A 16,817-nucleotide genomic window follows, 5' to 3' on the forward strand; every position below is an offset into this window, starting at 1 on the left:
TATATATGTATATATATGAAAACATTTTTTAAAAAATAACATTTGAGCGTAAGAGAAAAAATATATAACGATATACTCATCTAAGTGAAACGTGTTTGTCGTGTATAGAAATTTAGTACTGTTTTGATCCCTTTTCTTCAAAATATTTTTAAGTCCAATAACTAAAAATACTAATAATATTTGGAAGGTTTGAGTTTCATTATTTTAAAACAACACCAGTTATTTCTTTCTGTCTGTTTTGTAACTAATACCTATACTGTATGGTAAATGTTTTTTTATACCCCCGACTATTTTTCCTCCATATATACTTAGAGGGTTAAAAATTTGTGTGTACAGTGGCGTTAAAGAAGAGTGTTTTTGGTATAAACGTTTCTATTTTTTTTTTTTAAACGAATTAACTCTTTTTGTTATCATCATCATAAGAGACCTACAATTTAATATTTGAATGATAAAATGTTCACCCTATGAGTTAGTTGAAAGAATAAAATCTTAACATAAAAATATACAAAATAAAATATGTATATAAATCTCACAACATACACACAATGGAAAGTCATACGCCAAGAGTAACCTCTAGATTACTTAAAATTAATTTATAATTCGCTAAATTTTGAAATCAAGTTTGAAAATAATTTCAGGTTGGTCGAAACATTAAACTTTTAATTTGAAGTCTGGAGACTTTCAGGAATTTTCTCCAGTTAAATAAATTTTGCTATTTGAAACAATATTTCTATATCAAAATTAGAAACTAGCAATTTACTAATATGCCCTTGCGTTCTTAGATGATTTAAGGAATTATGTCAATGTCAAATGGCAGATGGTTATTTAAAATTAGGAATGAAAAATACACATTTTTCTTTTTGTACTAATGTTAATAATAAATACTTTCAATCGATTAAAACTGCCATTTCCTTCAATATTTGTTAAACAAGAGCCATACATGTTTACAAGACCATAATGTTGTATTATTGGAGTATTGGATTTGCAGGAAGTGGAGCTGTTGGTTAGGAGTTGGGAACTGCCCAAAGTGATAAGATAGGAGCTGCAAGTTGGCAGGTCGACACTATCCAATCCTCAAGGCTGGATTCACTCCATGGATAATCTGCTCTCGATATCGTCCAAGAGTTCAGGGTGTTCTGTAACTGGAGGAGTGTTCCCTGTGCAAGAAATTAATGAAGGTATTAACATTATACCGCTTGTGTTTGGAAATAATACTATAACAACTTATTATCTTTGTTCCCTAATATCTCGTTTTACCTCCTACTTGCTTATATGAGGAAAGGGGAATTTACTCTTAATTTGAAATGTACAAATACAAAAACAGCACTTTTTGAAAAGTAGGTGTGAAGAAGAAAATACGTTTACACTTATAAAAGTAGTGGACGGACCTGATAAAATCGGTAAGAGGCCAAATAGTTAATAAAGAGAAAAATTCGATAAAATCGGATGAACGGAACGATTATTACGTCCAATGCCATGAATTCAAATTTGATACACCTGGGGAAAATCAATTTCAAATGAAATCTCAAAGAAATATAAGAATCGGTCTACTGACAAAAAATTCAAATCTATGTTTTTTTTTAAATTTATTTATTTATTGTAATTTACATCTGTACAAAAAAAAAAAAATACAATAAGTAAATATGTGGAATGTTTCACACACTTGAAAATCTTGGGAAGGAACCATCCAATGGTGGTACTTCAATCATTAATATAAATTAGAAGGTCCGTGGCCATCTTCTTTTCAGACGCCTCGGAAGATTAGTAGAGGTTGTCAACAATGACAGATTAAGAACTAAAGGGTTAGGATGGATAAGGAGTTTGTTGGAATGGAAAGACGTATATCTTTTTCGGGCCAGATATGCAACGAAAGGGATGTTAAGGTGTTTGTGACGTAATAAGGAACATCAAGGATTTTGAATTGTAAGGATTGGATACGGGAGGAATTTGATGGTTTGGTACAGCCCCAGAGCTCAATGCCATATGTCCAAATTGGTCTGATTATCATAGAATATAATAATTATTTGTAGTGAATGGGAAGTTAAGAGCATTTCTCTAGTAGGTGTTGTAGTAATCGAAATCTACGAGCAGTTTCTTGTCGTTTCAGTTTTGTATGGGGATTCCAAGTAAGTCTCTTGTCAAGATGGAGTCCTAAGTATCGAATCTGTTCAACAGGCGTTAGTGGAATATTTAAAAAGGATATTGAACGACAGGAGGGTATAGGTTTACGACGGAGAGTAAAGGTTATCAAGTGGGATTTGTTAGGATTTATTTTGATTCTCCAGTTTTGACACCATTCTTCAATAGATGTCATGTATGTCTGTGTAGTTTGTGATACAGCAGTAGGTTCATTGTTTACAGACAGTACACATGTGACATCAGCGTATGTTGTTAGGACTGTGTTAGGGTAGGTTGGGATATCAGCTGCATAAACCGTATAGAGAATGGGACCTAAGACTACCTTAGTAGACTACCGTAGGCTATGTTATGATTTAATTTAAAGGTTCTGTATAAAATTTAAATTTATGTTACTCCAATCTCATTAACACATAAGACACAATCAACAACACTAATAATGAATTTATAAAATCTATTGCGGTGCGCGTGTCACACAAACTTCACTTGCCACCCTACATACGTTCCCAAGTTTTTTGTGATTTTCGAAAAAAAAAAAACCTAAAAACTATGCAAGGAGAAAATTATGGATACATTTTTAAAAAATTTTTGTCACTATAAAAATTTGAATTTTAAGATTTCCTGAGGATCGATTATAAATTTTGTCACTCCCGAGAAAACAGTTCAGAGAAGCCTTATTGCCATCGGGAAAGATGGTGTGGTCTCGACTTTTCATGTTCAAATGGCGTGTTTCTATTGTTTTTTATTTTTTCTGTAGTTATTTATAATAATCTATAATATTTTGTATTTATTTATTGATTAATATAGCCAACAATTAGAACTATTTGTTGAATGAAAAATGAACAAAATTAAAGGTATTTTCGGAAAAGATTTTTTTTTTATTAGTTTAAGCTCTTTTATACTATTCCGATAGGAATAAGATCTTGTTGAAATTAAAGACCATTTAAGTGTACATTGGCATGCCGAGTTTAATCAAAATCGTTAGAGCCGTTTTCTAGAAAATCGGAAAAATGTTAAAAATTGATTATATGAAGTGCCACTTCCAGTCAATTGGTTTTATCGAAAAAGTTGCTATCACACACCAGGCACATGCCCGCTGTAAATAGGTAGTTTTGTTTTCGTTCGGCTTATCGCCTTTTTTTAGCCAGGATGACCAGATGCATACATACACGCAGACCATTTTGCGAGAATTAGTTATTTCAAGTCAGTGTACCTCAAAACGTGTATTTAGGCCGAAGTTTCGCAGGATTACCAATAATATATTGTTCATGTATAGGCAAGTAAAAAAAAAAAAAAAAAAAAATGCGAGTCAGAAATCTTTATCAAATAAAACACATATACGTTCCTCCTTGTTACTATAGCTCAGTACTACTATAAACCTTTTGAAAATTTGTTGTAACGGTTATTAAAATAATATATTTAGTACAAAATATTTCTAAGCAATGTTTCTAATTATTATTTTTAATTTGAATTCATTTCAGAGTCCAATTATTAGATAACAAAATCTTTTTTTAGGAATACTATTTTTTTTTTTACTGAAGGGATATGTAGTCAAGTGTTCAATTACAGCGTAGATATAATAATATTTTATTTAATTATATATAAATTATTTCTTTTTAATTGATGTAAAAAAATAAAATAAAATTTTGTAAATGGTTCATAAATTAGGGGGAATTGGTTCTGTAAAGAATGTGAATAAAGTTTTTATTATTAATATTATTATTATACATTTTAGAGTTTAATGAATAAATAAGAAAAACTTTTTTCCAGAATAAAATGTTTTTACTTCAAAAAATATGTATTTTGTTTCAATAATACTGAAATCTCGAAAAATATCAAAAAATCTGAGGGTGTACCAGGCCATGATAAAGCCAGCTGATAAATGGCTGCGAGATCGTGTACCAACATGTACCCTAAAAAGTAGAATCGAGAGATTTTAACGGAAAGTCCTTTGTACAATTACAGGAGCAATCCGGGATCAGAGCCCTAACACATGGAAGAGAAGAAATGCTAGCAAAGACTAGTCAATCTATATCTCACGATATGAAGGCAAGAGGTCAAAAATGGCAGGACACGTGCCTCGAAGCAATCCATCAGGACTTCTCTACACAATAATGAATGCCAGTATAGTCGGCAAGAGCCCAAAAACCTGAAAGATAGTCAGAATCAACAAAGATGGGAAAGAGTTGTATGCAGAAAACTGGAAAGCATCGGCCAAAGATATGCAAACGTGGAGAAGGCTGGTTCGGGCGGTCAAAGATCTACAAGGTCTGTAGTCAAGTCCCGTCAATATAATTATTTTATTATTGATTGATCCTCAAAAAAATGTATTAGAAGGCTATTGTAAGACATTGAAGGAAGTCCGTGTTAGGAATATGATCATAATTAAAAAACAACATGCGATTCTGAGAATGAGGATTCTATGTAGGTTCTATATTTTATTCAGATTGGCCAGCAAACGGTATAGGGTATAAGAAAAGAATTAGCCGCGGATGGGAGATATTTAAGGTGGGCAACAATGAATGATTGAGTCTGGGACGATTTATGAGATGTATATTTAAGGATAAAGAGGCCGTTCCACCATTAGGCCTTTACGTGTGGAAAATTATCCCCCGTGTGAAGGCATCAATAATTTCCCTCCCGCCACCCTTCCACCTCCGACGACACTGTCAATTTACATATTATACCAGTCGAGGGGAGGAAAGAAGACAATTCTCCATCATCGGGAGTCTCCGGAATTTTTAATGTCCTGCACAGCTAGCGTATTAGCAGTCTAATAGAGTCTGCTTTCAGTAGGCACTTTTGTGAGGCATAAGTAATACAGTTGTTTTTATGCTACTCGAGAAACGGTTCGTTGAATATTAAAAAGCCGACAGTGTATTTGTTCGTGTTAGTCCTTAAGGTACGTGTTATCGGTACTCGGTACAATTTGCTCCGTTGAAGGAACTGTATGAATTAAAGAGGAGGGCGGGGAACCCGAAGCTGCTTTCCATATATAAATTTATTATTCTAGCGTTGGTAAAGTTTTTCTGATGGGATTCCGAGAACGGACTTTATTATTGGTCAATATATCTCATATATTCAAAGTGGGCATAATACACTGTAACAGCTCGGTAAATAATATCGATCGGTTGGTATAGCGGTCGACATCTCATGGCATTGTTTCTATTATATCTTTACGGACTCAAACCGCGTGTATGCGGGCAGCTGAGAAGGCACGCGTGCTCCGGCCACATATGATAAATAGATAAAAATAGTTAGATCTAACAGACAAAAAATAGTTCCAACCAATATGGCCACTGCTACATTTATATCCAAATTTCCCATATTGGAGTTCTTACCAATGGGTGGAATCTCTACTTTTCTGTATTATGTCATTAATATAACTCACATCACATTTACTTATTGTATATATTACTACAGTGGTAAATAGCAATTAATAAATTAAATTTTTAAAAATATTAATTAATCACACTATGATTAAACAAGTATAAATGAACCTTCTTATTTCAAGCCTACAAGAAACGTCCCTACCTCAGTTGCATTTTTTGTGAAACTGTTTTATCTTGCGCTTAGCAGAAAGAAGCGCAAATAGGTTACTATCAGATGACGGAAACCAATTATTCGGTGACTTCGAGAATGTAGCCTTCGATTAATAACTTCTTGAGCCAATGGTGCGGTGTTGGAAATGATAGAGGTTTAGAATAAAATTGAGTAACAAGAGAGCGGTGATGTGGAAACAGTTTCCCATTGGTGCAAAGCCCAGTGTGAGACAGCGGTCACGTGAGAGGCAGCACGTGCTGGCCACGTGACTCGAGCTGTGCCAAAGTGCAGGGGTCAGGGGTGACCCTACCTGCCCATATCTCCCTTCTCGGCTATAACTGTTCCGTCTTCCTGTAATGGCTGTTCTTTACCGGATTGTTTTTAACATTGTACATAAGGGGATAAGTTATCATTATTTTATTCGTGAGAATATTTAAAATATATATTGAGATATGCCGTCTTCTTCAGGAACTGCACTTAGAAGTAGACATGACCAATTTAAATTCTTTAAATATGTCTTCAATATATTTAGCTGGCTTAAACAACTTTAAATGACTCATGACTCTGAAGATAAATTTATTTTCGGAGAAAGAAAATGGTGACTTGAAGAAGGTTACTAAGTGAGTTGGAAGGAGTTCCAGATTTTGTTTTGCAATTAGATTCTGAAAGATAAGATTTTATTTTTTATTTTTACTTTATCGGATGTAAATTTTCAGGCTTCAGTCCGATAAATCCATGTTGATTAGAAGAATAAATTGAGATCTAATTTAGTTTTTAATTTTATTTTTGTTTTCTCTGGATACTTACATAAAAAAATTATAACATTCAGCCATCGTTGTAGCGAAATGCTTTATTCCACAATGGTGTCCAAATACATATAAATAAAATACACATCATATATATCAATCCATGATTGGATATATAAACGCTAACATGTATTAATTCCCTTTAGAGGGCAATTATTTGTTTTATTATGAATGTTGTTTTTTGTTCTTAGCTTTACTGTTCTCTGTTATCAAGAATTATTATATATATATATATATATTTTATCATAATTCTTTTTTTAATTATAACGTTGTTTCTAGTTGGGGTGTCTTTTGTATGAGACTACTCCCCTCCACCCCCACCCCCCAAAGATATTTCAAAAACCCTTGGAGACGATTGATAAAACAATAGAATTAGTGTTTCGGTTTTTAAAATCACAACATTTACTGACAAAAATATAACAATAAAATAAATAAAATAATAAATAATCTAATTAAAAAATAAATAAAATTAAACAAATATAAGCAAAATTAAATAAAATACAAATTGCGTTGATGACCAATGAAGTTTGGCCCCACTAAACAAAAACAAACATACTCCCCCTCCCCATAATCAAGTGTTAAAAAAAAAAATTGTTACTGTTATATCAATCATGTAAGGCCCATCAGGCCGATCTAGTATTAAATTAAATATATTAACAAACATACCAACAAAAATTAACTATAACCTGAATAGAATATATTTCAAATATTATTTTTTAACAATTTAATTTAATTTTTGATATATTTTTTCCTCCTTCCTCTTCTCACTCAAAGATATATTATAGTACATTTTCCTTATTCATTCTTTCCCTTTTTTTCGTTCTCAACTCTATTTACGCTACTCTCTCTATTCCTCTCTTCTGCAGTGATCCGCAACACATTTTCAATCTGTTTCATAAATGCAACGCAAATCAGTAATTCTAAATAATGATTTAATTAGTTAAAACTATAAGATTGTTCATTTATGGTGAAAAAGTATAAATAAAAAAAATCTTTGTACAGATTTGTTTAAAACGTGAAAAAATAATAAATGAGTTCAAAAATAAAATTTGTACTATACATATTTCTACTATTAAATAAATTAGTTTTACAGAATCAAATGATTTATAAAATAGATATTATTTATTTCTAATTCCAACAAAATATATTATGAACACTTTCATAGGAATTAGATTACCCGATATCGAAACTGTAAAAAAATTTCCACTTTCGATTTCCATAGTGGTTACAATAACCTCCATATAGATCGGGAAGTTAAAAATTTCCTTTAAACATTTGCACGTTTATTTGAAAACCAAAAATGTTATTTCCTGCTGTTTTCTCAAAAAAGAAACTTTTTTTTTAACGCAAGTTCGGATTGGTGGAGCATCGAAGTTCGGATTGCCAGGATTACCCGATATTATGTTTTAATGCTTGACCTCAAGGAAGAATAAGAGGTTTGAATAATTTATTAGTTAATTAGCACCTTATTGTAAAAAAGGACTTCCAGCTATGCATGGACCGGGTATCACAATATGGATCTGCATATTAATGCTAATTAATGATATATGAAGCCTAAGAACATCAACTCATCAAGTCCTGGGAACCAGCTGGGGCCTATTTGGAGATGGAGGCGAGGATGGGACTAGATGTATCGCGGAGAGGGTTCTGAGTGGCTCCCGGTCACGCGTGGACTCAGCCTCTCACTTGGCACTTAGCTAATGAAGTAAGTGCTCTGTCCAAGTTAAGTTCTCTCTAGCACTTACATATTAATGCGTACGTCAGGTGCGAACAGACATGAAGGAAATGTGTGCCATCTTCATCAAGCACATACAACCAGAGCCGTTCAATAATTCATTAGCAGTGAAAAACTTACCCCGTCACCTGGTTCCTCGGCTTCCGCCTCCATCTCTCCACCTCCGCTGCACCCTTGTGTTCCATAATTACCCAACAACTCTGAATATTCATCTTCTATCTGCTTCAACAACCCACGGACAAAAATACCCTTGTGACTAACTCGTCTTTACCATAACTTTTGCATTTGTCTTCACAAAGTAATTGCCGGCATCTTCTGTTTCTGTATTTTAATTGAAGTTACTGTTTCTAATTGGGTTTGATTGATTTTTATGCATTATTTTTCAGAAGTTTTCAAAAGATAACTTGATAGACGGTTTTCGTTTTTTTTTTGTTTTAAGAGGAGGCGGGAAATAAAAATAATAATTTTTTTTTTAAATATTTATTTATCGCTATTTACAACTGTACATTATAATACATTTAGTAAATCTGATCTAAGTTAAATTGGAGTGTTAGAGGCGTGTAGAGAAACTACCCATTGGTAGCACTCAAATGACATTTTACATTAGCTGGTCTCGGGGCCATTTTCTTTTCAGGCGCCTCGGAGGATTGTCAGGAATGGAAGAGGATGCAAGATTAGAAACTAGGGGATTTGAGTGGTTAGAGAGTTTATAATGGAAGGAGTGATATCTGGTTCGGGCTAGATCGGTTACATTGGGAACATTAATAATAATAATAAAAAAATAAATAATGAAAACGAAATTTATATTTTTATGAGAAAGTAAAACACTTCTAGTTTGAATGATTCATTATAAAATGCATGATTTTTATAAGTATTTTGTTATATACACAAACAATATATAGGTGTGCTCATATTTTTTTTCTTAAACTTTTATTATAATGATACAAACTGTCATACTATTGAATCATACCGTCTATACACATATTGAATAAAAATAAAAATGTGATTAAATAATAATAATAATAAAAATAAATAAATGTATACTAAAATAGTTAATAATAATTATTGATAGTATAATATAAACTCCTCGTAAATAAACAAAGGCACCTTTAGATTGATTTCTGCAAACAAGGCAGTCTTCGATTATATCTGCCGTTAACAGAAAATTCTCCCATTGGACGTGGTATTCCGAGTAATGAAATATGATTTTTAAAATTTTATAACCATTTTTCCTTTAGGTTCTTTTGCCTATAGAAATTTTTTATTTCTATATAGGTGAAATAAAAATTTACTTTTGATTTATTTATAGGTGAAAAAAATAATATTATTTTATTATCATTAGTAGGTAAAGGTTTGATAACCCAAAACAATCATTTATGAGAAGAACTATGAGCAATGCTACTTCGCAACATTAAAAATGCTTAAAAATTGTTGTTAAAGTTCCAATTACTGGTGCATCTAAATAATATTTTTCTTGCGTTGAGATATTAAACATCATATACGTTTTAAACACGTTTTAATTACGATTAATCATTTTGAAAATGTTATTAATATTCATATCATTAACAGGTGAATGAGAAATCTTCTAATTTACTGCGTTGGGTACTCAGACCTGTTATCCGAGAACCCACCAGTTGATGTATAGAAATTAACCCTAAAATGAAGGTGGAGAGGTGGTGTAGCCTGAAAGAGTTTATATATAGTGAAGGGGGGGCCCACCTTTTGAGGAGTCGGCCCCCTCGAATGTGAGGGTTGATTACAGGCATTCATCTTTATTCAGGCCGATAATGGGGTAAGTATCCCTATATTCCGTAGCTAACCATATCCTCTCCCCACCGGCAGTTTTTCCCTACAATTTAGATTTATTGGTGCGGATGTAGGGTCTGATCCATGATACATATCCCTTATTTTCTTCTTTTTTTGTCCCATTTGTTCTCTGCACTTCCTTAAGAGAATTATCTTGCTCCTGGTTTATCTTCATATGACGGATAATTTTTCACATCTGGGACCATATTTTTTGCAGTAATTCAAACAGTGATGTAAGGAATTAAACGTGAAAGTATTTTTTGAATAAACTAAAGAAATACCCCTGAGATATTAATTTGTCGAAATTCACCTTAATATTTAATAAATAATGAAAATAAATCTACAATCCAACCCATGTAGGGTCAGATAACTTCGTAATCCCACAGAGACAGTAATTGTAAATATATCTCTGCTGAGCTTGGATCCTGAGATTTATGGTGAAAAAATAGTTTAATTTAATTTTATTATATTTCTTTTCAGGAATTTATCAACTTCATTATTCTATATAACATCCGAACAACATTTAGGGCTCCTCTGCTCATTATCAAGTTCTAAAAATAAAAAAAAATTACAATCAACAATGTTTATATAGCACTTTGATAAAAAAAGTTTTTACACATTTACATACAAAAAATTCAATATTTAAATATATATACATTTACTTCACTAGTTTAAAGTCATTTACACAACTAAGATGTTTTTGATGTTAAACCAAAATTTCATAAGAATAACAATCCTTATTTTATTCCCACACATTATTGTTATTCTGCATTATCTCCATAGGAAGTTTGGTGAGTCAATTCATAAAAACATTTTTATGTGGTGATAATTTTAATAAAAATTTCATTAAACTGAAAGTCATTAACCTCAATAGAAATTTTTTTTTATGTATTATTATTACTTTATGAAGTAAATTGGAGAAAGATAGTCCGGGGCGGTCAATAAAAGTTTCAAAATAGCAACAAAAAAGTATTTATTGTTAACCAACGGCTCATTTGGCATCAGAACGTCATTCTTATCAGCCCTGACGAAACCTTGCAAAGTGGAGCGAAACGTTGGTAATAAATAGCTTCTTGTTACTAGAAACCTTAATTGAAAAATTATTTATTCGTGCTTTTTTGTATATTTGCTGACCACACCCCCTCCCCCCTCCGCGACCATCTTCTTCACGTAATCAGTTAAATAAAGTGATGTTAACATTAATAAATATTATCTTCTCGATATTCTATTGTAAGGTCTTTTATTATGTGATTTTGGTGTATGTAGTTTATAAAAAACATGTTCAACAGCACTTCGGTGGAACACTTTAAGCAAAAATAAAATGCACAATAGCGGTTTAGTATTAAATGTTTATCTAATTTTCGGCCTATTTTCATGAGAAATTAAAAAAAAAACAAAATTGAAAATAATCATATCATTATTATAACGATATTGGGGCAATGCATAAGGGAACATAAATTCATATATTTTAGGTTTGATATCGGGAATATAGTGCAATTATTTTTTTTTTTCAGGGACTTAATGGAACCGCCATTAGAAATATTTAGAATAAGAAAGTTTACCTATGAGAAGACAAGGGATATTACCTGTTATAGTCCTTATTAGGTGGTGGAACACCTCAGAGGTCCATTTCCTCACATCAAGTCGAGAAGGGGGAACCTGTCATCCTAAGTGGGGGATGAAAATGTCACGAAGGTGACAATCTTGCAGGGGATCAGCTGCTTAGTCAAGCAGGATCTTCGGGCTTCATATTCAATGATCGAGATTACCTAAAAGTTAGAAGCATTGACAAAGGTCAACTTAAATGCTACTCAATTTTGATACCTGTTGCAAACTTAATGTGCAATTTTTATTTTATAAATGCATCAACTCATAAAGATTCATTAACATTTAGCCGTTATTAAAAAAATACTCTACTAATTCTAATATTTATATTATTTTATTTTATTGAAGAGAATAATACAATACACCAAAAATTAAGTAGTAGTGTTCAAATACTCTCATTCATAAGATATATACAGAAGTCAGATGCAGAAAAAAAAAATGTAAATAATGACAATAGTACTCACTAAATTAAAAGAAAAAAATTAAATTGAAAAAAATAATAATAAAGAAGTATACAAATAAAATATAATATTATTTTGATTTATATATATATAAAAATATGAATGTATATCAAAAGTATAATAAAATAAAACTAATCACATAATAAAAATAATTTATGTACAAGTCAAAGAAAATTAAATTGAAGAAAGAATAAAATAAAAACGTTCGCACCTGCTAATTAAAATAGATCACGTGAAGCTACAATAAATGAAACAATCCAAATAAACTATAAGACTGAATTGGATGTATGGCGATTAAGCCCTTTCAAGATAAGTTTCACAAAGCATAAGACACCAAGAAAAAAATAAAATAAATAGTTACTGGTTTTTGGAGCTTGAATTCCTGGTATATAATCTGTTTTTGTTTCTTTACGGGTTTGCAATATAAAAAATAAAAATATTTATTAGCGGGGAGATTATTATTTATTTATCGAAATGTTTAAATTTTCGTTTTCATGGTGTAATAGGACAAAGATGTGAAATAGTTACAATGGTTTGTTCCAAATAATTTAATTATTTTATGATTATGCTCAAACGCCTGATTTTTCTCCATCAGTGGTACCTATTTTATGAGGCTGGGTGGATCCTCGGAATTCACCAAAACCCACAGCTACAGTGTAACAGAAAATAATTATCCATCAATTAAATAATTATACCATAACCGTATTTGAACCCGGGTCCTTGGAATAGTACCATACCATTGTGCCACCGTGCATTGCATGACCCCACTGGTCAGATATCTAGTCTAAATTTTGATACCCTCCTGATATCAAAAATGAAAATTTCAGATACTAGACTGTTTTACTGTAAAAAATCCCATACTTTATAAAGTGTCATTTAATTGGATACTATTTAGGTATTCACGAATTTTTAACTTCAAAGGTGTTGTTAGCTCTCTTATATAAAAATAAATAATATTGATATATATGATATTTTTGATGAAAACTAAAAATTTTTTCAGTATTTACGTTTTTATTCCATTGATGAAATAATTTAATAAGCAGGAGAGCATAACACTCGATATTACGATTAAATAAAATAGCTAAAAACTAAAAAAATACAAAAATTTCATTTCAAAAGAATCAGAAATTAAGTTGATAATAACATTTTTCAACTTTTGATTTAGAGTGCTACCAATGGGTAGTTTCTCTTCATGCCTGTATCATGCCATTATGACCTTACTTCAAATTTACTTGTTGTATTTTATGAACAGTTGTAAATGTTAATAATAATTAAAAAAAAAAGAAATTGGTGTAGCTTTTTGTCAGAGCACGATGTTTTTTAAAAGCTGAAGAAATAAAATTATAAAATAAACATTTTCTTTGTTTTAGAAAAACAATTTGATGGTATCAGCCTTTATTAATAGTCCTTTAGAAGTTTGTTAAATGTTTAATCCTGTTATTTTACTTACACAACCAATAACTGACATGGACGTTTTATTCCCACTTTTTTCATAACTTTAATTTTCATTTCGTACCTATATTTACTTACAACAGAATTTTTTAATATTACTCTTCTCTTATATGAGAAGTCTTATAATACTTAGACTATACATGTTTTTTCAACAATATTTATGTATTTACATTGTTTGTTATTTTCTAATCAATCTGTAATTCTTTTCAATCATTATGGTCCTTATCTTTTTTTTTTGTTCTTGGTATTGATGAACGCTTGAAATTCAGGCCGAAACCATATATCCACGTTCCACCTTTAACCTATCATTAAATAAAAAAAATAATCTTAATAAATTATCATTGTTTTGGAAAAATATTGAACTAGGATCCAATCATTTCACAGAACTATATTGACATCAGGTATGATTGCATGAAAATGCCAGCCGATGAAGACTAAGAAACGCACCTGAGTTTCTATAGGGCAGGGGATAAATCACTAGCTGGGATTAGACCTGACTCCTCTAACTGGAGGGTGCTCTCCGACCCTTCAACTTAGGGGGCTCCAACTTCTTAAAATGACAAATTAATATTTATAACGTTGTTATTTTATATACTACTGGGAATTATATATTAAATAAAATGTAAAAAAAAAAAAGAAGAAAAATAATAATAAAAATTAGCTATTATATATAGCCTGGAATAAGCGATAAGTTTATATATATATATTTTCTACGTTTCTACGTTTTCTAACCAAATATTTGTATTATTATTTCTTTGATATAAAATACAATTAATACTAAAGTCCATTGTTATTTACCGTCATTAGCCATCTGCTCGATTCCACGCTAATAGTATTCTTTGGGACGGCTGTCAAAGAACTCTTGGACCACAATTTGAACTTCCGCAAAACTATCCTATTATTTCTCTTGAAGGAAATGGGCCATGGATCCAAACAAGTAGTAATCCAATGGTTTAAGGTCTGGACTATATGGTGGATCAGGCAGGAGCTCGAACCCATGGAGTTCTTTCAACTTTTCTTTGGCTCAACGAGAAGTGATTGGTGATGGCTGATAGTTCGTGAGAGACCAGTCTAATGCTCTTTTTCACCTTCCCCCATGGATAGTAGATGGCGACTACCAGTATCTTTTGACAAACCACACCTGTTTTAATTTTTGTCTAAATATAATCTTTTGGAACTACATAGTCATGATCCACAAGTTATATTTTTTGTAAATCTTTATTCTAATTTTGAGGCTGCATTTAACAGATATAATATAGAGGAAACGCTAAAACTACCAATCTGACACCCAAGAAATAAGTCTTCCGTTAAAAAATGAAATATCTTGTAGTTGGCAAGCCATGTGGAATTGATGCCGCCAAGAAAATTAAAGACTATTAAAAAGTTAACTTATCCATGGACCTCGTAAAATCGTCCCGATTGCAAGGATGAGATCGCAACAGCTAGATTGGAAATGTAGACAAAGTGTCAATATTATAATAGTACACTTCCAGTCAGCCACATCTTTAAGGAATGTCTTTTCCATATTACGGGTTTAAATATATTAGAAGGACAACTACCGCCGATGTTCCTCAAGGTAGTCTCTTAGGTCCCATTCTCTATAAGGTTTATACAGCTGATATCCCAACCCACCCTAACACAGTCCTAACAACATACTCTGATGACTCATTTGTACTGTCTGTAAGCTATGAACCTACTGCTGCATCACAAACTATACAGCCACATTTAAAATCCATTGAAGAATGGTATCACAACTGGAAAATTCAAATATTTCCCATCAGATCATCTTTAATCTCCTTCGTAAATCACCACTCTCCTGCCAACAATCTTTTTTTAATATCCCACTAAGGCCTGTTGAACAGATTCGCTACTTAGGAATCCATTTTGACAAGGGACTTACTTGGAATATCCATACTAGACTGAAACGACTAGAGACTGCATGTAGATTTCGATTACTACAGCGCTTATTTAACAAACGCTCTAAATTTCCGATTTACTATAAAATAAAAAACTCTTATACACTATGATAATCTGAGAAATTGAGACATACAGAATTGAGCTTTGGGGCTCCACCAAACCATCAAATTCCTCTCGTATCCAATCCTTAAAAGTCATAAACAAACTCATCCATAAAGACCTCAAAATCCCATTCGTTGAAGATTTGGCCCAAAATAAATATACCTCCTTTAATTCCAAAATTCTTACCCACCCAAATCCATTATTTCTTAATATCTCATCCATGGCAATCCCTGAAAAATCCTCTGAGGCGACTTAAAAGAAAATGGCTACGGAATCTTCTAATTTAAAGCAATTATTGAAGTAACACCATTGGATGGTTTCTACCAGAGATTTAAAGTTGTAAAATGCAATCAATAAATAAACCTTAAATAAAATTAACTATCCTAAATTTAAAATCTTTAAAAAAAAAAAAAAATGAGAATCAGAAACAAAAATAAAATAAAAAATTTGAAAATATTTTTAATAGTGGGATATCTAGGAAAATAAAATATGAAACATGGGCGTGATGACTATGGAGTTTTACGCCCTAAAGCCCTAACAAACAACAACTAAAACTACAAAACTTCACAACCTCTTCGGTAGGGTTTCTCCTAGTTTCAAAGGTTTCCTTAGGGAATAGTAAGGAAGGCGAGTTTCTATTGGCCTAGGCGATTGAAATAAAGTTTCCCTTTGAAGGACTTGCAGACATCGACATCACCATCACTGACTCCTAAGGCAAGGAGGCTGAATATTCCCGGCGGTACTGTTGCCAAGTTCGGAGCTAGAGGTATACGGTATGTATTACAACTAGTTGGGCTTCTCCAACTTGCCATCAGTTTAATTGGCAATATGCTCCTCCCTCTGTTCTATCTTGATGACGGCTGGAATTTATCCGGTATTAAATTATAGTTTAGCAATATTATGTAATTAACATTTTCGATAATTCATAAAGCTAAGTACAACAGACTATACAATTGAAAAGTCATTCATGCTTTTAATGCTAGAAAATGTATGTTTTATAATTCGTAATAGTAATTAGATCACTAAAAAGAAATATATTCATCTAGCATTTGATGGTTGTTGGAGGTGAACGGTTGATGGCAGGGAGAGAACGGTTGTGCTCTACATCAAATGCATTATGACAGTATTAAATGCATTAAATTAGATTAAGAAAGTATTGGTCATGTAATATCAAAAAAAAAAATACAAAAGATTGGCAAAAGAAGGTCAGATTATAAGAAAAAATGGAGTAATTAAACTTACATGAATATGATA

The 16,817-nt window shown here is 31.8% G+C and overlaps 1 long non-coding RNA gene across 6 annotated transcripts in view; it reads left to right on the forward strand.

The window, feature by feature from the left end:
• LOC106678711 (uncharacterized) overlaps window positions 1–16,817 on the forward strand; it is a 263,439-nt gene that overhangs the window by 156,325 nt on the left and 90,297 nt on the right. For 5 of the 6 annotated variants that reach the window (XR_010844478.1, XR_010844480.1, XR_010844479.1 and 2 more), the window contains one exon: window positions 989–1,178. The exons of the other annotated variant lie outside the window; for it this stretch is intronic. This is a non-coding gene — a long non-coding RNA (uncharacterized lncRNA). The remainder of the gene's footprint in view (window positions 1–988; window positions 1,179–16,817) is intronic. 6 annotated transcript variants of the gene reach the window in all.

The sequence above is a fragment of the Halyomorpha halys genome, unplaced genomic scaffold (genome assembly GCF_000696795.3).
Source record: "Halyomorpha halys isolate HHAL.00 unplaced genomic scaffold, Hhal_1.1 Scaffold157.1, whole genome shotgun sequence".
In the NCBI taxonomy this organism is placed as follows: Eukaryota; Metazoa; Arthropoda; class Insecta; order Hemiptera; family Pentatomidae; genus Halyomorpha; species Halyomorpha halys.